Source organism: Lissotriton vulgaris, chromosome 4_1, assembly GCF_964263255.1.
Source record: "Lissotriton vulgaris chromosome 4_1, aLisVul1.2, whole genome shotgun sequence".
NCBI lineage: Eukaryota > Metazoa > Chordata > Amphibia > Caudata > Salamandridae > Lissotriton > Lissotriton vulgaris.
In genome coordinates this window covers 1,272,844,381-1,272,866,680 of record NC_141691.1, presented here as the reverse complement: position 1 = coordinate 1,272,866,680, position 22,300 = coordinate 1,272,844,381, and positions in this window count along the sequence as shown.

The following is a 22,300-nucleotide window of genomic DNA, read 5'->3' as shown; positions in this document are numbered from 1 at the left end:
GCACACGCACCACAAGAGTCCAGTTAACATCTCTATTACTGATCAGTTTTATCAGCACCCGTCCTCGGAAGTATTGTTAATGCGCCCAAGGCTGAGAGGGAAAAGGAAAGTAGAAGATAAAAGTATGCGAGAGAAATAGGAAAGGACTGCAGAAGAATAACTACATTGCGTGCTTCTTCTGACAATGGACAACTTATTACCATTACCTTCATTGGATACAAATTGGCCCAGTCATGGAGGATGCATATTCTGCTTAACAGTAAAATTCCCTTGACTGCACAGATGTAACCAGTGCAATGAGCAGTAGGATAGAAACGTTGCGTCACAAAGCAAGTCAAATGGTGAGACTGCACAACCGAAAAACAGAGCAACTACATACCATCAGATACAGATTTGATGCAATATAACTTCTGATGAATGATAGAGATTGGTGGACCCTGCAATACAGGGGTCTCATTGACGATATTTTGACACATGGCAGCGCTGTTATGCATCAAAGGAAAAGGCCAGGAATGATGACGTATTACTATCTTTTTACCCTGCACTGGCACACAATGGACTGCCATGCACCAACACAAGCACCCTTATACCACGATATAAGGGTGTCTTCGTTGTAGGGGTGATTGTATTTGAGCAGGAAGGGACAAATTCCTGCACAAAAACAATCATGAAAGGTATTTTCCTCTTTCTAAATGCGCTGCAGAATACAGCACATTGAAAAGGAAGAACATGCAGAAATAAAGGTATTTTTCCTCGTTGCGCCTCCATTACCCCTCCCCTAGGGAGGTGTAGGAATGTGACGTATTCCCAGGTTTACAAAACCTTGCAAATCTGGGAATGCAACAGATTCATGGATGTTGCGTGGGAACACCCACAGCACTACCCATGCAGAGCCCCTTTCACTCAAAGTAATGCGGGAAAGGGGGCCATATTTACAAAGCCATGAAAAGCCACGCAGGGTAGCTGTACATGGGGCCTCATTTATGAGAAATGACGCATCGTTGCGTGAAAACAGCGATGCGTCACTTTTCACTGCGCACTCCATGCGACATTCATGATGCGTCATATTTAAGGTATGATGCATCATGTTGCAAGGAGTTACAGATACGTCAGTATTTCTGACGTATCTGTAAGCGCAAAAGTGACGCATTGCTAGAGTGTGTCACAAAAGTGACGCAACTCCAGCAAAGCGTCCTTTCACATGGGGCAAGCCCCATGTGAAAGGGCATGCATCAGTCTTACGCCTGCTGTGAGGCAGGCGCAAGATTTTGACGCAACAGCGTCCTAAAAGTGACGCAGTGAAATCTCATAGATTTCACTGCGTCACTATTACGAGGCTTTTTGCGGGGGAACGCCCCCTCTGCATACATTATACCTGACGCAGGTATAATGTGGCGCAGGGGTTTACAAAGTGACGCATCTACCTAGATGCATCACTTTGTTAATATGGCGCAGCAAGGCACATTTTTTACGCCACTAGAGCGTCACAAAAAGTGACGCACCGGCGGCGTAAAAGTGATGCACAGCCTCATAAATGAGGCCCATGGTCTTGTAATTATGGGCAAGCACACGAAATGAGACAAGATAATACTCCCCTAAGTGTTCCTAAACGAGGTGCATTCTATATTTTTGATCTATTTAGATATGAATATTTATTATGTGTTCCTTTTGTATATTACGTGCTAAGAGCTTATCCTCTTTACATTGATACATTTTTTTATACCTATATATATATTTTATGATACCTTTATAGTGAACAAATAAAGTTTATACAGTGTTCGTATGTGAAAATACCTAGCTCAATTTTTTAAAATATGATTTGGATGGTTCATGTTCGAATTTTTTTTTCCCTAAAATAATTTATGGTAAAGAAATTGCATATTTCATACTGGTAAATTATCTTAATTAATAATGCAATTATTAGTGTTTAAACATTTGTATTTAAAATAAATACGATGTGAAATGATTTTTCATAGTTACGACCTGTAATTTCTTTATTAAAACTTTAATACACTTAACGAATTATGGTTACCACTTGCAATCAGCAGGTGATACATTTAGGTGGTAATTCCTCATGCCCACGGGCTTACCTTTGTCCTTTCAACTCAGAATAGAAGCTTACATTTTACTGCATACAATTTTACCATATGATACATTTGATTGCAAATCGTACGCAGTTTTACCGATCGGTATTTCTGCATGCAAAAACATCGCATGCAGAAAAACTTGTAATCGACAATTTCTCTCCATCTGACTCTTAATCGGGGCCTTGGTCTGAGCAATGACACATGTGAAAGTTACACATTGTAAAGCAATGCACCAATAGGTTCAACAGCAGGTACAGGACGTACGATTACATGACGTTTGTATGTGGCTAACCCAGGCTCCTGGCTTCTTTCGAGAAACTAATTAAAATACTGCGACTGTCCCAGAGCATGTCACAGTTTTGATCATTCCTTACACAGTTGTGAGTTGAACACAGTCGACATGCTGGTATGAGGGCGATTCCTCCGGAGTAACGTTTTACTCGATTGAATAAGAGGACTGAAATGTGTCACAGTGAGTGCCAGACTTCAGTGCCCATATCTCTCTAACTGATTCACTGCACACACGGGCCTTTTGCTAATCTTTTATTGTAGCCTGTTGTGACTTAATTGTGTATGTGCTTGTCCAGCAATGTGTACATTCTTTATGTTACACGAATTTAACTTCCTTATAAACGGCACTCTTTTGTATTTGAATATATCACTTTTAGAAGTTGAATCTCATTACAGATGGCACCTTAAAGTTGGATAGACCATTTACCCGGCGCACAATGCATTTCATTGTTTATTTATGAAGCTTGCCTGACAAATAGCTACACATAATCAATATTAGTTTAAAATAAAACGTCTGACGAAGCAATAATGCTTACCGATGGTTCTGAATTTTTTAGTAGCACATTTCTTATTTGCAGTAAAGTAGCAGGCTCACAAACTGCTTTCCTTTCCATATTTTTTTTATATGCTGGGCGTTATTTTTGCCACTTATGTTTGTTCCAGAAAAACGTATCTGAATAACACATGGTAGAAGATACCATATGGTGGGTTCATTTCAATCACTTATTTCGAGTAATATAAACTTGTCAAGTCTAAAAAAAAAATCCTATTTACAAAATGTTGGGACAATGCTGATGGGTTTTACTTAAGAGTGAAGCTGTTCACTGAAATCTCCCTTACAGCACATATCCGGTATTTTCCTGCATGCAGGCAAGGTTTATATTTGCATTAGTTCTTAATTTGAACTGGTGGTTTCCGGTGATGGGCACCAGGACTTAATTGTAAGTACCAGCGTTTGTGACAGCCTGCCACAAGGTGGCGCTGTCTAGCTTATTTAGAGTTCATTAGTGATGCTATATTCATTAAAAAAATATAACTTACTTTCTTTCTTCTACTTGCTGGCTTGATTTGTTTTAGGCTGCTCAGCATCTCTTTGTACCTCCTATGAAGCATAGCCTGTTTACCACCTCTCTGACTCGCTCCTTGTATTCTGCTACAAGGACTTGCTTTCTGTAAACAGGCCTTTTATAGTTTGTTCTTATCTTGTCACATCTGCTGTGCATTCAAAGACAGAGGTCAAATGTCAAGCCCTGTCTTCTGTGGAAGCTTGGCATTTACTTTTCTTTCCATGACTTCAAATTAGGAGTATTTATGTGAAAGTCTTGCTAGGTGCTGAAGGAGGGAAATGTAAGGTTTTTTCTAGCACACAGCAAAATTTCAATGTCTGTAAATGAACTGTACAAATATTTCAGGATATATCATAATTAGGAAAGCACAATTGAAGCGTTTTTTTGTAATTCTTTGTGGATATAAATATTTTAATATGATCAACACAAATCAATACACTTCCACGCATTATCATTTGTGCGCTGTATAGTTTTATCAGTAAAACTGTATATGTGAGGGTAATGGTCATTTCAACTGAAAATGTGTTGTCTGTAATGGAAGTGCGCTACCACACAATGCATATGCCATTCTACCCAACTCCACTCTATGACACTCCATTCCATGACACTCCACTCTATTACACTCTACTCTACAATACTCCACTGTCCAACACTCCACTATATGAAACTCTGCTCCATGACACTCCTCTCCACTCTATTACACTCTATGACACTCCAATCTAGTCTACTCTACGTCCTTCTATGACACTTCACTCTACGATTCTCTTCGACTCTAAATCTACAATAATCCACCGTATGCCACTCCACTCTATGAAAGTCCATGCCACTTTGCTCCACTCTGCCCCACTCCATGCTATGATACTCCAGTTTATGTTGCTTTACTCCACTCTAAACTATGCCACTCTACTCTACTCCACTATACTCAAATCCGAGACTCCACTCTTTGCCAATCCACCCCACTGCATGCTACTCAACTCTACTAAACTCTACTACACTCTATGCTATGTCACTCTATGACACTGCACCTTACACCTCTGTATAGTACTTGCTGTACTATTACTGCGCAGACCTGGCCTGTTAGCGCTTTGTTTTTCAAATTGTTTGTTCTGAAAATAACTTGCTTGCACTCACCCGAATCGCGTTGATTTTTAAAATTGAAGTCTCTCTCCCTCTGCCGCATCCCTGTCACTAATCCAGCTCCCCACCTTAGGCCTCACCCAATCGGCCGACAGGAGGCGGAGCTTGGAGGCGGGGCCAGGCACTCAAAAGCTGCCACAGTGCAGGAAGCGGGCAATTGCTTTACTATTGCCGCGCGGACCTGGCCTGTTAGCGCTTTGTTTTTAAAGTTGTTTGTTCTGAAAATAACTTGCTTGCACTCACCCGAATTGCGTTGATTTTTAAATTTAAGTCTCGCTCCCTCTGCCGCACCCCGTCACTAATCCAGCTCCCCACCTTAGGCCCCACCCAATCGGCCGGCAGGAGGCGGAGCTTGGAGGCTGGGCCAGGCACTCAAAAGCAGCCACAGCGCGGGAAGCGGGCAATTGCTGTACTATTGCCGCGCGGACCTGGCCTGTTATGCTTTGTTTTTTAAATTGTTTATTCTGAAAATAACTTGCTTGCACTCACCCGAATCGCGTTGATTTTTAAAATTGAAGTCACGCTTCCTCTGCCGTACCCCTGTCACTAATCCAGCTCCCCACCTTAGGCCTCACCCAATCGGCCGGCAGGAGGTGGAGCTTGGAGGCGGGCCAGGCATAAATGTCCACCACAATGCAGAAGCGCAGTGGACGCGCGCTGCGGGCATGCCAAAGGCAAGCCCGTCTGCGCCCGTCCCTGCCCGATTGCGCCCAGGGGCCATGAACTCTGGCCAATGTATTTCCTATTCCCCTTGGGCATTAAGGGCACTGGCACAACAGCAAGTTCCATTGGATCCTACTACCTATAACTGCATCTCAGCCAATGGAATCTTGCAAGAGCGGGTGGGCAACTCTGTTCTACCTTGTCCAGCCCCCTCCCAACATTGGCCCCATCTCAAACAATGTGACCACCCTTTGCGTTCTCTACCTTAACACTCGTTCCTTGGTTAAACATCAGCTGGACATCTTCCTGTTGCTAACTTCAGAAAAACCGTATGTCCTGCTGATCACCGAAACCTGGCTTACCCAGGATTCTACGCCAGATATTCTAGCGGCACTTCCCTCGGATTACTATATCTTACTGTCAATCGATCCTCAAGGGAGATGGGCGGTGGGGTCGCGGCCATCATACACAAAAACCATAAGTTTGCCACTATGACCTCCCTCGAACTGCCAGAGGCTGAGAATCTGGTCATCACACTAGGCACTGACATCGGGCCTCTCGCGTTGGTGCCTATTTACCGCCCTCCCAAGACCATGCCCTCCTTCCCACTCTCTTTAAGTGAACAAATGGCCAACCTCGTCATGAACCATGCAAGGGTCTAACTTATTGGTGACTTGAACTATTGGTTTAATGACGTCCTTGGCGGGCCACATGCGACTGAACTCTCCAAACTGCTCTCCAACCTAAACTTGTCCCAGCACTTATCTTCCCCTACTCATATAAAAGGACATACCCTGGATCAAATTTGGACCCATAACCTCACTCTGTCAGTACCTTCTATCTCTCCCTGCATATGGTCTGACCCCCATCTGATTGAATTGACAGCTACTTTTAGTGGCAGGACTAAGATCCCCATAGTGGCGGGAGGCACTACAAGAAAGTGGCGAACCCTTGATAAAACTGGTTTTATTAACACCTTAACCAGCTCTACACCTATTTTTAATCCCGATGTTAATGTTGTGGAAAAGGACATTGCGGACTGGTTGCTGTCAGCCATTGACACTCACCTTCCTCTTACCAAATTTTCCCGTGCTAGATATTCCAACGCCCACAAATGGTTCACCAGCGAACTAAAAGATCTAAAACCTTAGGCTCCGTCAATCCGAGAGGAAATGGAGACTTCACTATTCAAGCGTAGATAGACAGCAGTACCTGCTGGCTCGTAATGATTATGAAAAAACAGTATTGACAGCAAAAGAGGCCTACTTTTCTACAAGAATCCTGAATGCCCATAATACATCTAAGGACATTTTTCAAATTGTGAACGACCTGAGCAGCGATGAGAGAATTTTACCTACCCAGGCCCCCACCCGAGAACTGTGTAACTCTCTAAACAACTTTTTTTCTGGACAAAATCGCCGTCATCAAGGTGAGTATTCCACCTAATGCCAACAGGGAATCACTGGATGACATCTCCAGTAACCCATTTTTTCTTAATCACCTGTCAGCTATATGTCCTAATACGTTACTAGATCTCTTGACCCGGGTCCCATCCGGGTCACCTAGTGACTGCTGTCCACCTCTGGTCCTCAGGGACATTTTTTCTCCACTGCCTCATAGTATTCTCCCTTTCCTGAATGAGTCCCTCAGTAAAGGGGAGGTACCTAGCACCTTCAAAAATGCTACAGTAGTCCCACTGCTAAAAAAACCTGGGGCTGACCCTGTGAACCCCTCCAATGATCACCCTATTTCCCTTCTCCCTTTCTTGGCCAAGATTATGGAGACCCATTTGACCAGGTGCCTCTCTAACTTTACAGAAAAATCAGACTACTTGGAGCCAAATCAAGCTGGCTTCCGGCCTGCGCACTCAACGGAATCAGTAATCCTTGCGGTGTTTGATACGCTGAGAGCTAAGGCTGACATGAGGGCTTCCCAGGCTCTGGTGATCCTGGACCTATCGGCCGCGTTCGACACAGTCGACCATAACATTTTAATGAACCGTGTCGAACAAGCAGGCATACAAGGTCCTGCTTACAACTGGATCAAGTCCTTTCTCACAGGTAGAACCCAAGCAGTATGCTTTGGCACTTTTACTGTCCCCAAAGTATCCACCCCTTGTGGGGTACCACGGATTTCTTCCCTCTCCCATTTGTTGGTCAATCTCTACCTTAGGCCACTGATCCATTCATTAAAGGACAGGAATGTCACCATCTTTAATTACGCCGATGATCTCCAGCTGTTTTTTTTCTAGACTCCCCTAATTCCGTAGCGGAATTCAAAACTCCTATGCTCCATATCCAACGTTGGATGGACCTTAACCATCTGAAGCTTAACCAGGGCAAGATAGAACTTGTGTTGCCCGGGAAAATCGATGTCTGTTGGGGCTCGCACTTCTGGCCAAGTTAATTTGCCCCCCCCCCCCCACCCATTCCCCCTCTGTGAAAAGTTTAGGGGTTACTATAAATACAGATCTCTCACTTAGAGGACAAGTGGGGTCAGTAGTATCTGCTAGTCTCTTCTAACTGCGAAAAATCAAGAATATCGCTCACCTGCTGTCCCACGCAGCCCTTGTACAGGCGGTGTTAGCGCTGGTTCTCTCACGCCTTGATTTTTCAAACGCGCTCTACTTTAGCCTGCCGCTGTTCCTGCTTAACTGTCTTCAAATAGTCCAGAATCAGGCGACAAGACTAATCTACAAACAACCGAGATGGCAATCGGCCAGGCCTTGTCTGCAAAAACTCCATTGGCTGCCCGTGGCGCAACGGGCGGCATTTAAATCGGGTTGTTTTGCCTTCAAGACGCTGCATTGTTAGAGTACAAAGCTCATCGACTACATGGTCACAAAGTATGTCCCTAGGCGCAACTTACGTTCTGCCCACTTACACCTACTGTCCATCCCAGCCGTCAAACTCAAGCGGCAGGGAGGATGTAGGTTCTCCTACCTTGCCCCCAAACTTTGGAATTCTCTCCCACTGACAAGCAGGAGCTGTGACAACCTTCTGGGCTTCAGAAGTGCCATGAAAATGTGGTTGTTTAAGCAAGCCTACTAACAGCCCATACACAATGCAATTACACAGGATCAGCGCCATGAAACCTTTGGTGACCGTGCGCTTTATAAGCTTCTGTTAACATAACATAACCTCTCCTCTACTCCACTACACTCTATGACACTCTACTCTACTCCCTCTCACTCAATGACACTCTACTCCACTCTGTGCCACTTCACTCTACGACACACCATGCCACTTCACTCTAGGTCACTCTACTCCACTCCACTCATACACCACTCTCCGTCACTCCACTCTACAACTCTACTCCATTCTATGCTACTCCAATCCACTCTACACCTCTCCAGTCCATGACCCTCCACTCTGTGCCACTCTACTACATCTTACTCCACTCTACGACACTCTGCGCTAGTTACTCTATGCCACTCCATGCCACTCCACCCCACTTTACTCCACTGTATGGCACTCCACTCTGTTAAAGTCCACTGTACAATGCTCCTCTCCACAATGGTCCACTCCACTCTACAACACTACTCCAGTCTATGCCGCACAATTTTCTCACACTCTGCTCATCTCTACTCCACTACTCCACTCTATGTCACTCCACTACACACCACTCTATACCGCTCAACTGTACAATTCTAAGACACTCTACTCCACTCTATAATACTCCACTCTGACACTCCACTCTCTGACATCCCACTCTTCAACACTCTTCTTCCCCCTGCTCCACTAATATACTCTACTCTACTTCACTGTATGCCACTTCACTCTACGACGCTCTGTGCCACTTCACTCTATGATAATCAACTCCACTCTATGCCACTCCACTCCACTCACCTTCACTTTAGGCCCCTCCAGTCTACAAGACTTTCCCCCACTCTATGCCACTTGACTCTACACTATGCCACCCCACTGAATGAAAATCCACTCTACTCTTCAACACTTTACTCCAATTATGACACTCCACTCGACTACCCTCCACTCATTGACACTCCAATCTTGGACTCACCACTTCATTCTACAACACTTCAGCCTAGAACCATCTACTCCATTGTATAGCACTTCACTCTGCAACAGTCTACTCCACTCATCTCCCTCAATCCCACTTTACTGCACTCTGTGCCACTCAACTATACTCCACTCCACTTTACTCCACAACACTCTACTCCACTCTACACACTTCACTCTACAACACTCTACTCCACTCTTTGTACCTATTGACTTTGCCATTGCTTGTTTTTCTTGTAAACAGGCACAGATTAAAGAGGCCAGTGGCTAAGGTGGCAGAGGTAGCCTTTCCGATTGAAATGGCAGCATGTCCTGTACATGGATAACATTAACATTGCTTGTAATACCAGCGTGTTAAAAGGATCTATTTACCAGAACAATGCCAGCATCAGCAAGCTAGAATATCTAGAGACAGAGAGAACAGCGATGTGAATGTGAGTCATCATGCCACATAGAAGTGCAGCACAGACTGCATGTGCTGCCCTGTGAGGCCTGCTAGTGTGCCAGACGTCCATGCACCTTTATCTCACTCTTGCGGGTTCCTTCTTTCTCCCTTAGTGACAGTTTCTCCATCTTTCCAATTTATGTGTTTTCTCTCTCTTGCTCCCAGGAAAGTCTGAAGAAGGAAAATAATTGCCAGTCCTCAAAAAATAATGCTGGTGGCCCCCACTGGTTCAAATTAACCACTGGAAGGGTGTAGAGTACGAGATAGACAAGCTCCAATCTTGTTATGATGTATGTGTTGCTAAGATTAAGAATAAGGTGGCCAGAAAGCTGCATGAGGAGCAGGTGCATTACTTTTGTAGGCATGGGGAGATAACGGTATTCATCTAGAATCATAGGGTAATACTCGAACCTAGCTCCCAAATTCCAAAACCGGTAGCTCTGAACATTACACCACATCCTCTCCCTACTTGTTCTTATTTTAGAAGTTGTTAGTGCTATGCACAGAGCTACATGAAAGAAGAAAACCTGCGTTACAATAACGGATTTACATTGTCCAATGAAGCAGTGCAACTTCAGCACTATGGCTAGCTACCCTATTGGAAGAACTGCCAGCCAATCCCGTGCTGTCATGGCGTCGGCGTCAATGGCCTGAAAAGCAGGCAGGAGAGAATCAAAAGCTGTCATTCACATGTGCAAAGTGCCAGCTGCACCATGAGACAAATGCTCACTAAATAATCTCCCTCATTTTAATCGGTTAACTATTTTAAATGGCTTTTTAAAGTAGTGACACAATCAGAAGGAGCTGGATAAGGGCAAAGCAGGCAGCCCGACTTTGGCGATACATTTTGAGAGACCCTCATACGCGGTAAAACTTGTGTTTGCTCCTTTTCTTTTCCTATTATGCAAATATCCCATGCTATTAATAATTCAGAATAAGAAATCCATTAATAATTAGGGTCCCCATTACACACCTCAACTTTAATTGAATTCTATAGGAAGAGACTCTGAAAAATGAACCTCATGATTTATGTGAACAATAAAGGTTAAAAAGCAAGGCTATTATTTCATTGCTACATTTGAGCGATGAATACATTGGTTATCTTCTTAGTTTTTAACAGGTTTTTGTGTTTCTTGTCAAAACTCTTTGAACCGATGAGGGATCTGGTTAAATTTGTCATACTAGGCGAAAAAGGCCGAGAAATCCAGTTGAGGAAGCGGTCTGTATTCAAAATCAAGTGATACATTATTTTAAACCTACATTAAAACCCTCTGTTACTTCAACAGAGAAAGAGTTAATGAATTGTAAGGAATAATCATTCAAACGGCCTTTGGAGATAGTTCCAGCTATACTCTGTGTGCAATGTTAGCCCACAGATTTTATTAAGAAATTAATGTTTGCCCTGATTTATTTGTTCAGTTATTTTCACCAAATCCGAATTTATGTAAATATAAGACTTACTATTTCACTTTCACCTTGTAATTATTATTAAAGGCGGAATGTTGTTTTGACATTAAAGTGTATCTGCACCTTTAGACTCTTCCATATTTGTAGCGAGACTGCTGGGCTAGCAGACACAAGACACCTCACAACATGCAACTGCCACCTCAACCAGTGTTTGGCAGAGGTACATATGTTCAGTGGAAGATCTGAAATGCGACAGAAGCGCATACTTTTATCGACAGATATGATATTTCACTGAGGTACATGTCTATCAAGAGGCATTTACTACCTCAAGCAATTGGATAGTTGACAGAGGCATATTCACTTTACTCTACAAGTAGGAATTGTGTATGCTTTCCTTAACAGAAAGGATATTTCAAAAAGTAGATACTTTTAGAAATGCATACATTTACTTTCTTCTACAAATACAAAATGTGTATTCTTCTCTTAATAGATAGGATATTTCAAAGAGGTAGATACTTCCTAGCATACATTTGCTACCTCCCCAGATGTAATATTTGGAAGCTATGTACAATTTCCTCAGCTCATTGGGTATTTGAAATATTAAAATATTGGTCTATCTTAATAGAGGTGTGATAGTTGACAGTGGTGCATGCCATTAAACATGTCTCAGCCACATCAAGTTTTAGGGCATTTAGGCGATGCACACTATTTCCTCTACAGTTAGGTTATTTGTCAACGTTTCAAACTTTCCTCACTATACTGGATATTGAAAGAGGTAAATACATCCCTCAATAGATATGAAATTTGACAGCGAAACGTATATTCCAACATAGATCTCCCCCATCAAAAGAGAAATTGTTTGGTAGATGCAAATCCTCCCTGTGACAGACAGGATATATAAAATAGGTGCATACTTTTCTACATACCTCTTCTACATCAAGAAGCAGAACATTTGGCAGAAGCAGAAATTGTTCTCAGTACATTGATTACTTGGCCATGGTGTATGGCGTCAGATGTGCATTCTCTACATCAGCCATGAGGATATTTGTTAGATGTTGACAATTTTCTTCAACAAAATTTGCCTAATGTCCTCAGCTACGCACCTCTTCTACATCAAAAGGTATGATACATGGCTGAAATACATACTGAAAACCAAAAGGGAGGTACCCTCTGAACCAATATGGGACAGGGTGAACAAGAGTAAAGGAAAAGAAGTCCCTGGGTTTAAGGATATCCCTTATGTCGTAATGCAACCAACCAAAAGCTATTATGGATGGCTGTACGCGACTCAAAGAATAACCACACAATCCAATTAGAACTATATTTGTTCACTAAGTAGTGATTGACGTCAGTTTAGGAACTCTGTGCTTTGAGGAAACCAGGAACCTTCACCTCTCTGGTCGATCTTCTGGTTTGTCCTCCTGATAAAGGTTTTGCACCAGAACTGAGGTTTGAAGCGGTCAAGTTCTCTGCAGCTTTCCTGGTAATACTTTGTTTGAGAACCACCACTCTATTTAGGTTCCATATGCGAGAGTCCTAAGTCTTAAAAACACTCAACAAAACCTTCAGTGCTCTCATGGGCTTTAAAAACCCAGTTGAACTTCCTGTGGTACACAGTTTTTTAATTAAGACCGCTTCTCCCACTTTGACCTTAGTCATTCACCCTAGGAGGAGCCACAAGTGTATTGGGATGTCTCCCCTTAAATAACTCAACTGGAGATTTTCCCCTAACGGCATGGGTAGAGACTCTGTATGCCTCACCTTTCTTGTACACTTCCTCTTTCCAATTCAAACCCTGAGCCTGGGCCATGGAAACTATCTCCTTTAAGACCCGGTTAAACCTTTCTAGCATGCCATTGGTTTCCGGGTGATAAAGGAAACACTTTTTGTGCATTACACCACCAGATTTCAAGTACTGTTCCATCTCATACAACACCAATTGCACTCCATTATCTGTCAGCAAAACAGTCGGCATCCCCTCTCTCCCAAACAAACCTTTTAGGAAATCCAAAACATTTCTGCTCTCAATACCTGTTGAAACCTTCACCTCCAACTACCTTGCGAACATGTCTATGAGCACCAACATATATGATTCTCCGCAACCCACGTGTATGGGGCCCAAAATATCTAAACCACTTCTTACCATGGCTTGACTAGGTGCTCTCTAATAGTCATGGGTTGACTTTTGGGTTTGGCTGTTTAAAAAGAACAGATCTCAATCCCGAGTTAGGTCTCCTCCACAGGAGCCCTCCGAAAAGAGGTATAACCTTAGGAATAGAGATAATATTAGGAAACCTGACAGGTATCAGGATACTGACAAATGTTCCTCTCGTTCTTTTAAGGGTTCATCGAAAAACTCAGAGAGGGAGGGAGGGTCAGAGAGACAAGAAGAGCGTACAAGGTCCAGGGACAAGCTGCACGCTCAGGATTATAATTCCAAAACAGAAGAAAAGCCAAAGCAAAAGCCACCGTTCAAAAAAAGAAAGTTGCAGGTCTAAAGATCAGACATGCCCAGATTTCTGAGGGCTTGACTACTGAATGGGGAAGGGGCTCTGATCATTCCAGACAGTGCGGCAGAAGTAACAATAGCTCACAAGAACCTGATGGAATTTCTGGTGACAGCGGACTTGAATGATTATATCACGGTGGAATCACCTGATACTAAAGGGAGTGTTCCACATAAATTTATGAATAGCGTTCCAGATGGAGGGGGACAAGAGTAGGAAAGTGAGAGGTCTCTTTTGGGAGAACCTTATGTTTGGCTATGACATTTTGTTAGCTGAACAAGATTGGCCGCCGGCATTTGTCATGGATTGCCCTAAAGGGGAAATGGTATTCTACCAGCCTTCTCAGATCATATTCCCAGGCACTTGCCACACTGATATGCGCAAGAGTGGGCAGTAACCCTAGCTCCAGCATTATGTAAAAACCATGTTTGTTGGGATGAGGATTCAACCCACCATGAAATTCCTATAAAAAATACTCGAACTGCAGAGTGGTATTATCCAGTAAAGCAAGAAGCTAAAAAACAGGTCAGGGAGATCTTACATCAACTTGAATACCAGAGGGTGATTAAAACTTGCATCTCTCAAATTAACAATACTTTGTTTCCTCTCATGAAACCCGACAATACATGTCATCTAGTTTTAGATTACACACATCTAAACACTTGCAATAAAATATTTGCAGTTTAAAATGCACACAGTGCGGCGTTAATGAATAACATTGTGCGGAAAAAATATAAAACAACACTTGATACCTCAAATGGATTTTTTTTCAGAAATATAGCGCCTGCAAGCAGGTATTTAACAACATTCTCAGCTCTTGGGTCACAGGGGCAATTTCGATGACTCCCCCGGGGGTATACGAACAGCCCAGTGTTGTTTTCGGCCAGAGTATCTGAGTTACTTTGAAAATTAGATGAAGAGGCATTGTCCTATCTGACGGACGATGACGTAGATGAGTACTTGAACAGGGTGAATACCATAATTCTGGGATTTGCATTTAAGGGCTACAAATGTAACTTAAAAAAATTAAAAATAGCCCACCTCAGTGTCCTGTTTTTAGGATACAAGCTTTCAAGTAAAGGAAAAAGCCTGGCAGACAACTTTCTTGAAAAATGTACGCTACTCCAGCCTCCAAGATCATTAAAAAAATCTACAATCAATACTGGGATTCCTAAATTTTGGTTGAACATACATTTTAGATTTCGCAGAAAGAGTTAAACCTTTCTACAACTTAATAAAACCTGATTTCTCAGCAAGAAATTGGACACAGGAACATACAGATACACTTCAAAACACTTACAGACACGCGTTAATGTACTCAACCTGGTGATCTGTATAATTGCGAGTCAATCAGTGTACACCTACCTGACATATAATGAAGGTGAAAAAGTACCAATTGCATACAGATCACATTTGCACACAAAAGATGAGATGTGCTTCGCATCCACTGAAAAGATTCTGACAGCAGTACAGACTGCTGTAGTGAGAGAAAGCGGTACAAAAGGGGGTGGTGATGGACGGAGCATCTGAATCAATCAAACACTCACACCCAGTCAAAAGATCTGGGTATAATCCATCACCGTTCTTTAGCCCACTCTGCAGTTCGGACATGGCTATATGCAAATCAGTCTGACCCTGTCCCTCATGGGAACAGTCCAGCCCAAACTGCTAAGCCATGTCTTCCCTGGACCGGAAACAAGCTTCCGAGGACCGGTTTCTGGCATTCCAGCCGTCTTCAGCCCGGCTTGCTTGAATCCAGTGGCAAAGTGAGCAAGGGACTCACGTCTGAGCATACCCTGCCACACTTATGGCGGCCAAAAGTGGTACAAAAGGGGGGGGGGTGATGGACGGAGCATCTGAATCAATCAAACACTCACACCCAGTCAAAAGATCTGGGTTTGATCCATCACCGTTCTTTACCCCACTCTGCCACCCCAGTTCAGACATGGCTATATGCAAATCAGTCTGACCCTGTGCCTCATGGGAACAGTCCAGCCCGTACTGCCAAGCCATGTCTTCCCTGGACTGGAAACAAGCTTCCGAGGACCGGTTTCTGGCATTCCAGCCGTCTTCAGCCCAGCTTGCTTGAATCCAGTGGCAAAGTGAGCAAGGGACTCACGTCTGAGCATACCCTCCCACACTTATGGCGGCCAAAAGCGGTACAAAAGGGGGTGGTGATGGATGGAGCATCTGAATCAATCAAACACTCACACCCAGTCAAAAGATCTGGGTTTAATCCATCCCCGTTCTTTAGCCCACTCTGCCACCCCAGTTCAGACATGGCTATATGCAAATCAGTCTGACCCTGTGCCTCATGGGAACAGTCCAGCCCGAACTGCCAAGCAATGTCTACCCTGGACAGGAAACAAGCTTCCGAGGACCACATGTCTGAACTGGGGTGGCAGAGTGGGCTAAAGAACGGTGAAGTATTAAACCCAGATCTTTTGACTGTGTGTGAGTGTTTGATTGATTCAGATGCTCCGTCCATCACCACCCCTTTTGTACCGTAGTGAGAGAAAGAGCACTGGCTCAGGGGAAACAAATAATAGTAGTGACTCGGTTTCCTGCCTTAGAGGCTGTGACAAAAGCAAGCATCCCTAATGCTAAAGCCTTACATTTGAGATGGATACAATGGGCTAATTCTCTCACTGCAACAGATGTATAATAGGTACAACCCAAATTTAAAGACACAAGCATTCCTGCAATACGAACAAGAATATCCTCTACCTAATGAAATAATGTCTCTGGGTCAGTATGAATATATTATTTACACTGGCGGATCTGCTCCACCAGCCATAGGAAGTAAGCAACAATATAGTTCAGCATGTGCAATCATTAAAGGTTGCATCTGGGTCGGAATGTTCCGTTCAAGTTGCACCAAAACACATTCTCTAAGAGACTGCATAGCCCAGTTGACAGAGTTGAAAGCCCTGATACTGGCACTTGTAAATTCGAATCACATATTCCCCACACTAAATATGTGCGTTTCCTTTTGCAGTGTACAGTCATACAATAAATATTTGCAATACTAGGTTAAAAACTGGTTCAAAGATGCAAAAGGTGGCACAATTAAGCATGAAATGCTATGGGAACAGGTAGTGAAGTTTAAATCAGAACTACCAAGGACTCATGTGATACACACACTTAGTCATCAGTGTGATGGGGTTCACTTATATGGAATTCACCGGCTGACGAAGCCGCGAAGGGCCTGTACATACAGCTTCCGTAGCTGCAATCACTCATTCTAAAACAAGAATAGACGGTAAGATTATGGTGGCTAATATTGCTTCACTCGAAAACAGTGGGGCAGTACCAAAAATATTTCCTCTCAAATACTCCTACAAGTTAGAAGCCATTAACATTCCATTTGCTCAGATTCCTGGAGTGGGTAGAGTAATTCTAAATATGGATCGTAGGTTAGGATAAATATTAGCTGCAAACAAAGGGATAGGTTCTGCACATGCAGGAGTTATGGCGACAGTTTCCTTATTGATAAAAAAAACACTATTGGTGGCCTGGTTTACCAAAGCAGACTAAAGACTACATCTTGAAATGAGACATCTGCCAGCAGTTGAAAGGTTCCACTGTAACAAGTCCTGCGCAGACACTATTGTTAATAGCTGACAAACCAATAGCGTGTGTCTACCTAGACCACTGCTGCCCCTTAAAAAGAGATGGGGCTAGAAGATACATTGTGGTAGCAGTGGGTTACTGCTCGAGATTCCTATGGGTGTGGTCTCAGCGCTCGGCTGACGCTCGAACTGTTATAAAAGATTTGCAAGTCTTCATAGGGACATACTCAATTGGCACATTACGTTCTGACCAGGATCCTGCGTTTAGATCTAGGGCTTACATGGAGGCAATGAGAAGTTTGGGTGTTGCATTGTGGTCCTCATCTCCGTACTATCCCGAGGGAAATTCGGTAGTGGAGATAAAAAAACAAGAGTTAAACAATCTCTAACAGCTAGAGTATTAGGGTTGGGTGAAAGTTGGGTAACATATCTCTATGGAGTGGAGCGGGCTGTCAATAACATGCCAAGAAGTTCTCTAGGGGGGTCTCTCTGTATGAGGTCCTAATAGGGACAATAATGTGGGTACCTGATCTTGATTGTGAAGGCGCAGTGGCGGATGAAAAACTATTTGACATCCATGATCGTTTCGCTGTTTTACAGGATCTGAATGAATCCAGGAAAAAACAAAGTAATGTCTACCTGAAGCAGACCACCGCTGGGGAAGTCAAAACAATCATGGCAAGACCTGTCTGGATCCCAAAAGTTGGGGATCTGGTCAGAGAGAAAATAGCAGACAAAAAAGAATTTGGGCCATTTTACAGAAAGCCTGCACCGGTCCTAGCCATTGAAGAAACAAGAACTGTACTTCTACCACCTCTTTCTGGAAAAAAGAAGAAAAGATTTGTCTCAATTGACTTAAACAAACCATACTATGTGGCCGATACTAAGCAGTATACCATGTGGACTCCAAAGTAGCAGATGCCCTCCTCTTGCTACAATTCAAGAAGTTTAAACAGAAAGACTCATAAAATTCGAAGAGCCTCCTGTATGGAATGAAGGACTATGCAACAATGCTATGGTACTCATTCCCTTTGAACCTGAAGTTCAACTACAAAATGAAACTCAAAATAACACTCAAGTTGCTATAAGACCAAATACTGAAGTTTAAGTCAACATGCCATGACCGGAGCAAAGTACGATTTCAACAAATCCTGATGCAATTCCAATAATTGATCAAGTTGCTTCTGGCTACATCATAAACTTTGACACCATTTCTTTGGATCCATGTGAACCTGAAACGACACCAGCCCAAAAATCACGCTGAATGCTGACAGCGAGGCCAGACACGGATGCAGACTATTGCTGCTCCAGAGTTCCGATCGATGCACCTTGAATTCTTTAAGTACAGACACAATGGTCCTTTTCTACTTTGTTTCACAACCTACACAGAGTGCCCGATTGTACATACCGGCAGAGCGAATCTTCACCACGATACCCCAGGAGTGGACCAGACACACGCCCTTATCAGGCTCCCCTACACGCAACTCACGGAGGGTGAGTAAGCCTCCGGTCTATCAGGTTGCCCTTTCACTTCTCGCCCCAGTCCTGACGAAGACCCGCACAGCAGAGGTTTCACTCACCCTTGAGCCCTAAGTCGGGTCGAAACGTCGATGCCCCTGGATAGGCCTAGACTCACCTTTTTGTGTCCCAACCGTGAGAAAAGGAATTTATTTCTGTATGTGTTTAAACCAATCCAATGTATGATATGCATTATAATTGTAGCTAGGCCGTTAGGACGGTAATTTACAACTGTACCTACTGTATTAAAATCATAGTAAGTTCTTTTTCTTTCCATGACACCGAATTTCTCCCTTTTTCGCTGACCTACACTGAGCACCTTCCCTCTTGCACGTTCCCCTTCGGAGCAACATCCTTTTTTGCTAGGATGTTATTCATTCAATTGATCCTTAACCAGAAATTAAGTTAAATAAATTGTTGGCTGAATAAAATGTTGGTTTGTTGCATTGTTCATTTGATGTTTAAACACTGAACTCAGATCCGTGAGCTTCTCTAATTATAATTTCTATAGCTCAGTTTTGTACTAACAAATTATACAAATTAGGTTTAATGATTCATTGTTTACTAGAAAATTGGGGGCATATTACCAAGCAATAGCGATAATTATCGCTATTGCTTGGTTAGCGGGAAAAAAATATCGCGGAGCACCGAGGATTTTTACCGCTGAGATACCTTGATATTATCAAAGTTTATCTCAAAAGCGGTAAAAATCCAGCGAAATGCATGAATATCGCTGAAACATCTGCAATATTCATGCATTATTGTGATAATACTCTTAGCCATGTTATCCACCTTCCTTTGGATAACATGGCTAAGAACTGCTTTTAGCAGGCGTTAGCTTTTGGAGATATTCGCGCTTAGCGTGAATATTTCCAAAAGTTGTTAATAGGAGTTAGAGATGTTAGTGACTGTTTTCAGTCGCTAACATCTTGGCACGCCCACTCTGCATGTCATTAGCGATAATTATCGCTGACATGCAAAGTGGGCCACTAAATGCCCGCTATCGCCTACAAGCTGTCGCTAACTGGTGTTAGCGACAGCTTGGTAATAGGGCGATAAAATTATCGCTGAATAAGCGGGAAAAAGTCCTTCTAATGCGGCGATAATGCCCTTGGTAATATGCCCCTAAGTTCTATGATGACTGTCTTTTGTGCCACAAAAATCACGCAAGCAGCAAGTTGAAGACTTTCTGGACCTTCTCAAAAGAACTTACCTGGTATCACCGTGGGTAGAACTATGGATAATTACTGGGGTGCTTATCTTTCTTTTCTGGAAGGGCTTAGTAATAGCTTTTAACATGCTTATTAGTGGACAATACATTTGACGAAGCTCTGCAGCCCAAAAGGTGAATATAATTTTAAAACCACATCAATCATCTTATCGAGAACAAAGAGACTTGTCATCAGTGAACATTACAGCAGTTCCTGTGCCGGATGGTATAGTATGGGACAAGGTTGATTTAGATATATTTGGTCCACTAGAAATTTTAAAAATTCCACATTTATTTAAAATATCATTGAATGATATAATTACCTCAAGTACATTTTCTGATGATTGGGATTTTGAAACTCTAAATAACATGTTGTCTGATTTAGAAAAATCTCCTGCATTTTCAAATAGTGAAACATCGGAGAGCTCAGCCTACTATGAATCATTGTATTGGTATAAACATTTTGGTCATCATATTTTGCATAAATCTGATAATCCTGAAAATGTGTTCACATACCACCAATGGGAACATTGTCCAACACCGCCAAAAGGCGATTCAAAAACATGTGCACAAAAGTTTCCATACTTTTCAGGATTTAATATGTCAGACCCAGCCTGATATTATAAGGTTGCACCAACATCAGCACAGAAAAATATGTTAACAAAAACCAAACAGATTTACTCTGCATCATTCATTGCCCAGTTGTGTGAACAAGGTTGTGACTTATGGAAGGACACCATAGACTTGAAATCGGTCTGGAGTACTAGAGAGTGGCAAGTTCAGGGAACGGAAGCTTCATTTAGAGCATGCCTTATACCTCAACAAATGGTGTTTTTGAATGAGACAGTGCAACAGACATCTTGCCTTGAACTAGGCAAGAACTACGACTTGAACACACCTTGGCTGCCAACACCATCACTAACTGAGGGTAGTAAAACATCACAAGAGGGGGTTACATTAGATGACATCATACAATACAACAGATCAGACCTCGATTGGAAGAAATGGTTGATTTGGCCCACAGACACCAATGGTTGTCTGGAAAGACTCCTGGGTAGAACCTAAGGGTTTAGTATCCGTAGGCCAGATCCACGTTATGTACAGAGGCAACATCCAGGGGTAGTCACATCTTATAGTGTTGGGAAGTTGTGCTGTAATTGGCTGGAAACCTCGACACTTACAGAAATGAAACAACACTTATCATTACTAACACAAGACATGGATCTTAGGGATTTCTTACCAGGTCCCAGAAAACCACGGCAGAAATGTTTCATGTATGCTGGCATTTACGCTGCCTACAATGAAATTTAGAAAATATAACAACAAGAGGCCGCAGAAAGAATATGAGAAATAGATTGTATTAACGTAGAGAAATCTCTAGCAGTGTTAGACAATAAGTTAACAACATTGACCTCTAGGATATATTCCTTAGGCAACATTGTATCTTCTAAGATAGACATACTGGAACAAGATTTGGCCATATTACAACACGGGCAATCTCAGTTACGTTCTATTATGTTGTTGAGCAGGACGCTACAATCTTTGCGTGCAGGCTATGTGCCTTGGCGATTCATCAACAGTATGTCTCTGTTTTCTGAATACAATCTAACAGATAAATAGATAGAAATGGCACAAAGGGGAGCAAATTATACAATGTTGCGTATTGAAAACCTGGATAGATTACCTTTCACAGTGGCAGAATCAATGGACACAGAATGGCTAACCCATGGCCACATAACTCTACCGGTCACTACTTTTCAGTTTCAATATTGTCTTGAACAAAAGCAGGCAGTAAAATATGAAAAATGGGTAAGGAATACATTAAAGAATCTTGCGAATTACCAGAAAAATGTTGATGCCGGAGTGGGGATCGAGAAGTGTTTCTCATTGGTGCAAACTGCGCTTTAAGTGGTTTGCTCATATGTCAGGACATTCTACTGCACGGGGTTTGCAATGGTTCTGTAGCAAACTTGTCCTACCGTCTGAGGGTTAACCCAGCTGCCGTGATTACTCCAGCATTTGGGCTACTTTCAAATTGGAGTTACTTGATGCTGAACAGTCAAGGCTGCTGGGAAATGCTCCCGGGCATCGCATATCTGGTAACTGTGAGCTCCAGGGTTTTTTGTAAGCTTCAGGGTTTTTTGTTGTATGCAAGTATTGTTTCCATCGACACATACAGTTAGGGAGGTGCCGTTATGGCCTTCACTGAATGTTTCTTTAATACGGTTTGATACTCTAGGTGGTATAAAAGCCATGCCTTTACAGAAGTCTGTGCCCTTCACCTCCGCTCGAGAGACTTTTGAACTCGAGATCGCAAGGTCTTCAGCTGAGATACAGGCGCTTATTTATACAAATTGCCCTTTCCATTTTGTAGAAA